The following is a 6,519-nucleotide window of genomic DNA, read 5'->3' as shown; positions in this document are numbered from 1 at the left end:
TTTCAATCGGTGACTTCACTCGCTCTGAGACCTTGAAGTAGTTGTTCCCCTTGCTCCGAGGGACGGAGGCAAAACTGTTACATGGGCACCATTTTAATCAGGAGAATCTCCACATTGTAATTATGTAAGTCTGGGCAGCGAACTCGTTTGTCATCGATCGCTAGACCAGAAAGAGAATTTTAAAAATGTTCCCAATTTTTTCATTACGCAGACGTAAGCACACAAGTAGTTTTTTCCAGTTTCTCCCGACGAACAGATTGTAGTGGTAAAATAAAAATGGAATTCTAAGCATCACTCCAGTCAAAACAGGCTCGGCGAACGTTCGATTCCAGTAATTTGCTATGGGCTCGCGCTAGTCTTCCAGTTTAGCCAACGTTCTTAAGCCGTTTTTCAGCCTTGGGTGAATTTTTACTCGTTCTATTGTCCAGCCTATAGAGAACCAGGGCGAATTTTCAAAAGCACCCGAATGTCCATTGAGAAAGCACAACGACTCTACCATTTAGCTAACCTAAGAATGACGGGAGTAATCAAGTCAATAAACGTTGGGTAGTTTGATAGCCTATAGTTAATATACTGGCAAGTTTGATGTATAACTACTAACGTTAGGTAGCTAGCTAACATACCGGTACATACTGCTGTAATGATATGCTATGTGGTTCGTAAGGACAGTGTAGCTAACAAATTGTCAGCCAACATAACGTGTAAGCTAACTAGCTCGGCTATTAGACTATTCTTTAGTAAAGGTTGAATAGTCTATTGTTCAGCTATTAGCCCTCATCATTCTGCTCCGGAGTGGCTCGCTTGTGGGCGTGTTGACAGGATATGGCAGCATCTTCGGTTGTGCGTCAAGAATTCTTCATACAGTAGCACGTTTGTATGAAGGTGTGGTTATTCACAGGCAAATTGTTATATGCTATGGAGGTACATTTGTGACTTTTTGTCGAAATCAAAACCTTTTTTATTTTCAATCAAAAATAATTGTTCTGAAACAACTTTTTTCCGACACAAAGGAAGTCAAAACGGAAACCTACGAAGATGGAATCTCAGGTAAGCAGCACTGGGCTGTATTGACGTATCCTAAAAATGACATCTGCTGCATTAGATTGAACGGTCATATCTCAGTTATTGTTTTCATATCTATAAAAAATCAACTGTTTTCTTTACTTTCAGAGAGCAAGCTGACCAAGGGGTCAAAATGTAGACAATGCCAGATGTTCACTGTCCGAGGAACAGGCCGTGGAAGCTTTATTGCTGGCAAAAGTGTCCATAACCAGAGGTAATTAAACTGTTCTGTGTTCTTTTTCTCTCTTCCTCTCTGCCTGTCTTGTTGTACATGGAACCTGTCTCACAAGCATTCATTAAAAAAAACTTAAGATGTCAGCTGCTCATTTTCAGATTTACACCACATGAACACTCAGCCATTTTCACTGGACCCTGTTGCTGCCAAGTCATTATTTCCCTGTGGGTTAGCCTTGCAATAACCAAGCGGTGAGACACATAGCCCTCTATATTTAAATGTTTCAGGTACACTCCGGTAGGTGTCTGCGTCACATACAGTATCTTCTATTGACATTATCTTCTATTGTTTGTCCTCATGTGTCTGTTTTTCAGCATAAAGTACTCTGTAGCCACTTAGTGTGAACACCAGGTGAGACCACACACACACACAATAACAGTCTCTCTTCTTCACTTCATCCCACTCCCCCTTCTCCCTAAATCCTCTAGGTTATATCAGCTGTGTTGGTGAACCCCTCCCGCATCTGAACTGGCTGACACAGAGGGCACAGCATGATCATAGGTGAGAGGTCACTTGGTCGGGTCAACAGGAAGTATTATTAAAGAGATACTTTACATTGAAATACAGACAGAGATGTAGTAGTCCCAGAGTTAATGATCCAAGGTCAGTTTTGCATTTCACCTCCTGATTTAAGATGACTGACCGTGTTAGAATAAAAAAAACAAGGCTTAATCATGCTCTCTATTCATTTGTCACTCGTCTGCAGGTATGTTTTGATGTGAGAGAGGAAGCCAGTCCCGTCATCGCCACCTCACCCGCTCTTAAAATAACCTTCGGGCCAACTGGGGGCCCAAGGCTGGTTAGGAGACACCGCAATTGTGATGAACTGAGAGAATATTAGGGTAGCACTGTAATTCATTAATCATAAGCTGTCTGCCGCTGTTCTTACCTCTTTCCCTTTTTGTCATCTACACCTCTCTCTCCACCTCGTCTTTCTTCCTCGTTTTATAGTGCACACCATATGTGCATTGAAGTACAGATTGAACTTGTATTTATAATATTACAATTATCTTAATTATAATGCATTTCTGTATTTATAACACCTGGATAATGAACTTCCTTCAATAAAGCATTTCACATTCTCCACTGGTTGAAATGAAGTATCTCATTGAAATACTATCCTGTGTCCTCAGATTAATGCAGATGAAGGGAGTTAGATATGATTCGTTTTTTTTCTGTATATATGAATTACAAATCAATCATGTTTCTAGTCTATTGCATAGTTACAATGTGTAATCATTGATGTCCCAGGAGCAGGAGTGGTAAACACTGTTGATGCAGACACAGCATCATTCAAATAATGGAGTTTGATATGACTGAAAAATTATGTCTCAGAGATTCATACCTGAACTGCACCTTTATTTGCCAAAGAAGAGTACATGATCAGTGAATATATTCAATGTACAGGCTACAATGTGGGAATCTCATGCGTGGTAATAACTACAGTACATGTGTATATAGGAGTAGCATCCTTGACACAATAAAGTTATTATATTCTACTCTATCCATAGGCTTCAATAATACCATTCAGACTTGAAGTTGATACAACAACTATGATAGCTGAGGTTCAAAGATTGGTATGAAAATTAGCTCAGAACCTAACGTTTTAGGGTCCATACACAGATCGGCTACATACTGTAGCTAGCTACACATCCATAGGTAAACAGATATTTTTATCCTCCACTACACAATAAGCAAGTAAATAGTTAGCTAGCTATGTTACTTCAGCTGCATTGCAAGGCAAACTTTCACAATTGTACATTCAATTGGCAGTAAATGCTTTAGCTAGCTAGACTCTTTACATCCAGTGTTTCACAAGACAACAGCCTGGTTTGCTGGTTTTCTCAGGAGTCCCTAAAACATTAAACAACACAAATTACAAATTCATTCTCCTAACACTAGCTAGCTGGCTAATGTTAGCTAGTCAGATAACTTGCTAAATACCGATTTTCGTAAATTAACTTTATGACAAAAAAATATGCGCAAACGTTTGCCTCTACATTAACTAACATATTCCTCTCAATTGTAAATGTTTTGCTTGACTCGTTATGACGTTATAACAACTTACATCTGGTTCCACTGTAATGTTTTGTCAGCCATCTTTGTTGAAGAACGCCACCAGGGACGGGTGGCTCTCGTCAAAATTCGTCATTGGAACCACTTGATATGATTGGTCATATAAAAACCTTGGGACCCAAATGCATAATGAACTCCCCCTTGCGGTTGTCTGGAGCAATGAAGCCGTGACGCTGGGTACCTCTAAGTCCCGCGGTGCAAGCTCGCAACTTTTAAAGGAGGAACCACTGTATATGGCTGACCAATCCGAATTCATCTCTCGGCATGTCCAGACCACTCATTATCTCAGCCAATCATGGCTAGTGGGAAGGTTGCTCCCTTTCTCTATGGCTTAACCAACAAAGCTCGTAATCTAACAATGTTATTCGTATTTACAGATGGCATACAAGTTTGTTATTAAGGCACATGAAAGTTCACATGTTCAAGAAGGAATTTCTGCCAAAAAATGCATTTTGATAAAAACATATATAAGTTAAATCTGCTCTCATGTGAAGTCGTGACTTGCGACATACGCCTAGTTTCCTGAATCGGGTCACAAATGGTCTGAAAACCTGTTTTTGCTTTGTCATTATGGGGTATTTTGTGTAAATTGATGAGCGGGAAAAAACGATTTAATCCATTTTAGAATAAGGCTGTAATGTAACAAAATGTGGAAAAAGTCAAGGGGTCTGAATACTTTCCAGTCTCTAATAGCTTCTTGAATCCCACTGTGTCGCGGGGGGACATTTATTGACAGGGGGACACTATTTGGCATTTTTTAAACATTTTTATTTCACCTTTATTTAACCAGGTAGGCCAGTTGAGAACAAGTTCTCATTTACAACTGCGACCTGGCCAAGATAAAGCAAAGCAGTGCGACACAAACACCAACACAGAGTTACACATGGAATAAACAAACGTACAGTCAATAACACAATAGGTAAGATTAGGAAGGTAAGGCAATAAATAGGCTGTAGTGGCGAAGTAATTACAATTTAGCAATTAAACACTGGAGTTATAGATGTGCAGAAGATGAATGTGGAAGTAAAGATACTGGGGTGAAAAGTAGCAAAAAAATAAATTGGTTGAAGAGCATGCATTTAGTTTTACTTGCATTAAAGAGCAGTTGGAGGCCACGGAAGCAGAGTTGTATGGCATTGAAGCTCGTCTGGAGGTTAGTTAAAACCTGTTTGGGATAGGGGGCAGTATTTTCACTTCCGGATGAAAAGCGTGCCCAAAGTAAACTGCCTGCTACTCAGGCCCAGACGCTAGGATATGCATATAATTGGTAGATTCGGATAGAAAATACTCTAAAGTTTCTAAAACTGTTCAAATAATGTCTGTGAGTATAACAGCACTTATTTGGCAGGCGAAACCCCGAGGACAAACCATCCAGGATTTTTCTTTTGAGTTCACTATGTTTTCTTTATTTTTTATTTTCTTTTGCCCCTTTTCTCCCCAATTTTCGTGGTATCCAATCGCTAGTAATTACTATCTTGTCTCAGCGCTACAACTCCCGTACGGGCTCGGGAGAGACGAAGGTCGAAAGCCATGCGTCCTCTGAAGCACAACCCAACCAAGCCGCACTGCTTCTTAACACAGCGCGCCTCCAACCCGGAAGCCAGCCGTACCAATGTGTCAGAGGAAACACCGTGCACCTGGCCCCCTTGGTTAGCACGCACTGCGCCCGGCCCGCCACAGGAGTCGCTGGAGTGCGATGAGACAAGGATATCCCTACCGGCCAAACCCTCCCTAACCCGGACGACGCTAGGCCAATTGTGCGTCGCCCCACGGACCTCCCGGTCGCGGCCGGCTGCGACAGAGCCTGGGCACGAACCCAGAGACTCTGGTGGCGCAGCTAGCACTGCGATGCAGTGCCCTAGACCACTGCGCCACCCGGGAGGCCTATAACAGAACTTATTTGGCAGGCGAAACCCCGAGGACAAACCATCCAGGATTTTTCTTTTGAGTTCACTGTGTTTTCAACTGTTTTTTTATGGGAACTTAGATTTCTGTGGCACTTGGTTGCAGTTCCTAATGCTTCCACTAGATGTGAACAGTCTTTAGAAATTGGTTGATGTTTTTCTTTAGAGAAATGAAGCCTAGTGTATTCTTTTGTTTGGGGCGCACTAGCTACACTTTCATTTTAGCCGCAATTGAACACAATGTATTCTGTCTTAAATTCGATCGATTATTTACATTTTAAAATACCTGAAGATGGATCAGGAAAGTTGTTTGAAATGTTTGGACCAAGATTACAGGTAACTTATTAGATAAATGGTAGTCATGTTGGGCGAGTTGGAACCGGTGTTTTTCTGAATCAAACGCGCCAAATAAATGGACATTTTGGAGATATAATGTCGGACTTTATCTAACAAAAGGACCATTTGTGATGTTTATGGGACATTTTGGAGTGCCAACAGAAGAAGATCTTCAAAGGTAAGGCATGAATTATATTGTTATTTCTGAGTTTTGAATTATGATTGTCATGTGTTTGTGTGATGGGGTGCTGTCCTCAGATAATCGCATGGTTTGCTTTCCCCGTAAAGCCTTTTTGAAATCTGACACGGTGGCTGGATTAACAAGAAGTTAAGCTTTAATTTGGTGTATTGCACTTGTGATTGTATGAAAGTTAAATATTTCTAATTATTTCATTTTAATTTCGCGCTCTGCAATTTCACTGGATGTTGTCGAAACGTTCCGCTGGCGGAACCCCCAGCCGTAACAGGTTTTAACCTCTACATCACCAGAGGAACAGAGGAGGAGTAGGATAAGGGTACGGCTAAAGGCTATAAGAACTGGTCGTCTAGTGCGTTCAGAACAGAGAGTAAAAGAGAAGGTTTCTGGGAGAGGAAGAATATTGTAGCCCAAGAAATTGGCTGATGGTCCTCTTCAGCTAACAGTCCGATATGCTATAGACAGCTAGCAGGCCGCGGCTAGCAGGCTAGCCGTTTGGCCTTCAGGGGACGTTGCGACGGAGGAGCCTGTTGAAACCCCTCGGGCGGATTATGTCGGTAGACCAGTTGTGATGGATCGGCGGGGCTCCGTGTCGGCAGTAAAAGGGGTCCAGGCCAATTGGAAAAATATGTATTGTAGCCCAAGGAGTGGCTGAAGGACCTCTTCAGCAAGCTGGGAGATGGGCCTAGCACGAGGCTAGTTCCAGGCTC

The 6,519-nt window shown here is 41.8% G+C and overlaps 1 long non-coding RNA gene across 1 annotated transcript; it reads left to right on the top strand.

The window, feature by feature from the left end:
• The first annotated feature begins 226 nt into the window (after positions 1–226).
• Positions 227–2,194, top strand: LOC139584056 (uncharacterized). Its single transcript, XR_011676681.1, has 3 exons — positions 227–1,276; positions 1,726–1,798; positions 2,004–2,194. It is a non-coding gene; the product is annotated as an uncharacterized lncRNA (long non-coding RNA).
• Positions 2,195–6,519: the final 4,325 nt, after the last annotated feature.

Source organism: Salvelinus alpinus, chromosome 9 (assembly GCF_045679555.1).
Source record: "Salvelinus alpinus chromosome 9, SLU_Salpinus.1, whole genome shotgun sequence".
In the NCBI taxonomy this organism is placed as follows: domain Eukaryota; kingdom Metazoa; phylum Chordata; class Actinopteri; order Salmoniformes; family Salmonidae; genus Salvelinus; species Salvelinus alpinus.
Note: the sequence above shows the minus strand (reverse complement) of the source record. Positions and strands in the feature narration are given on the sequence as shown.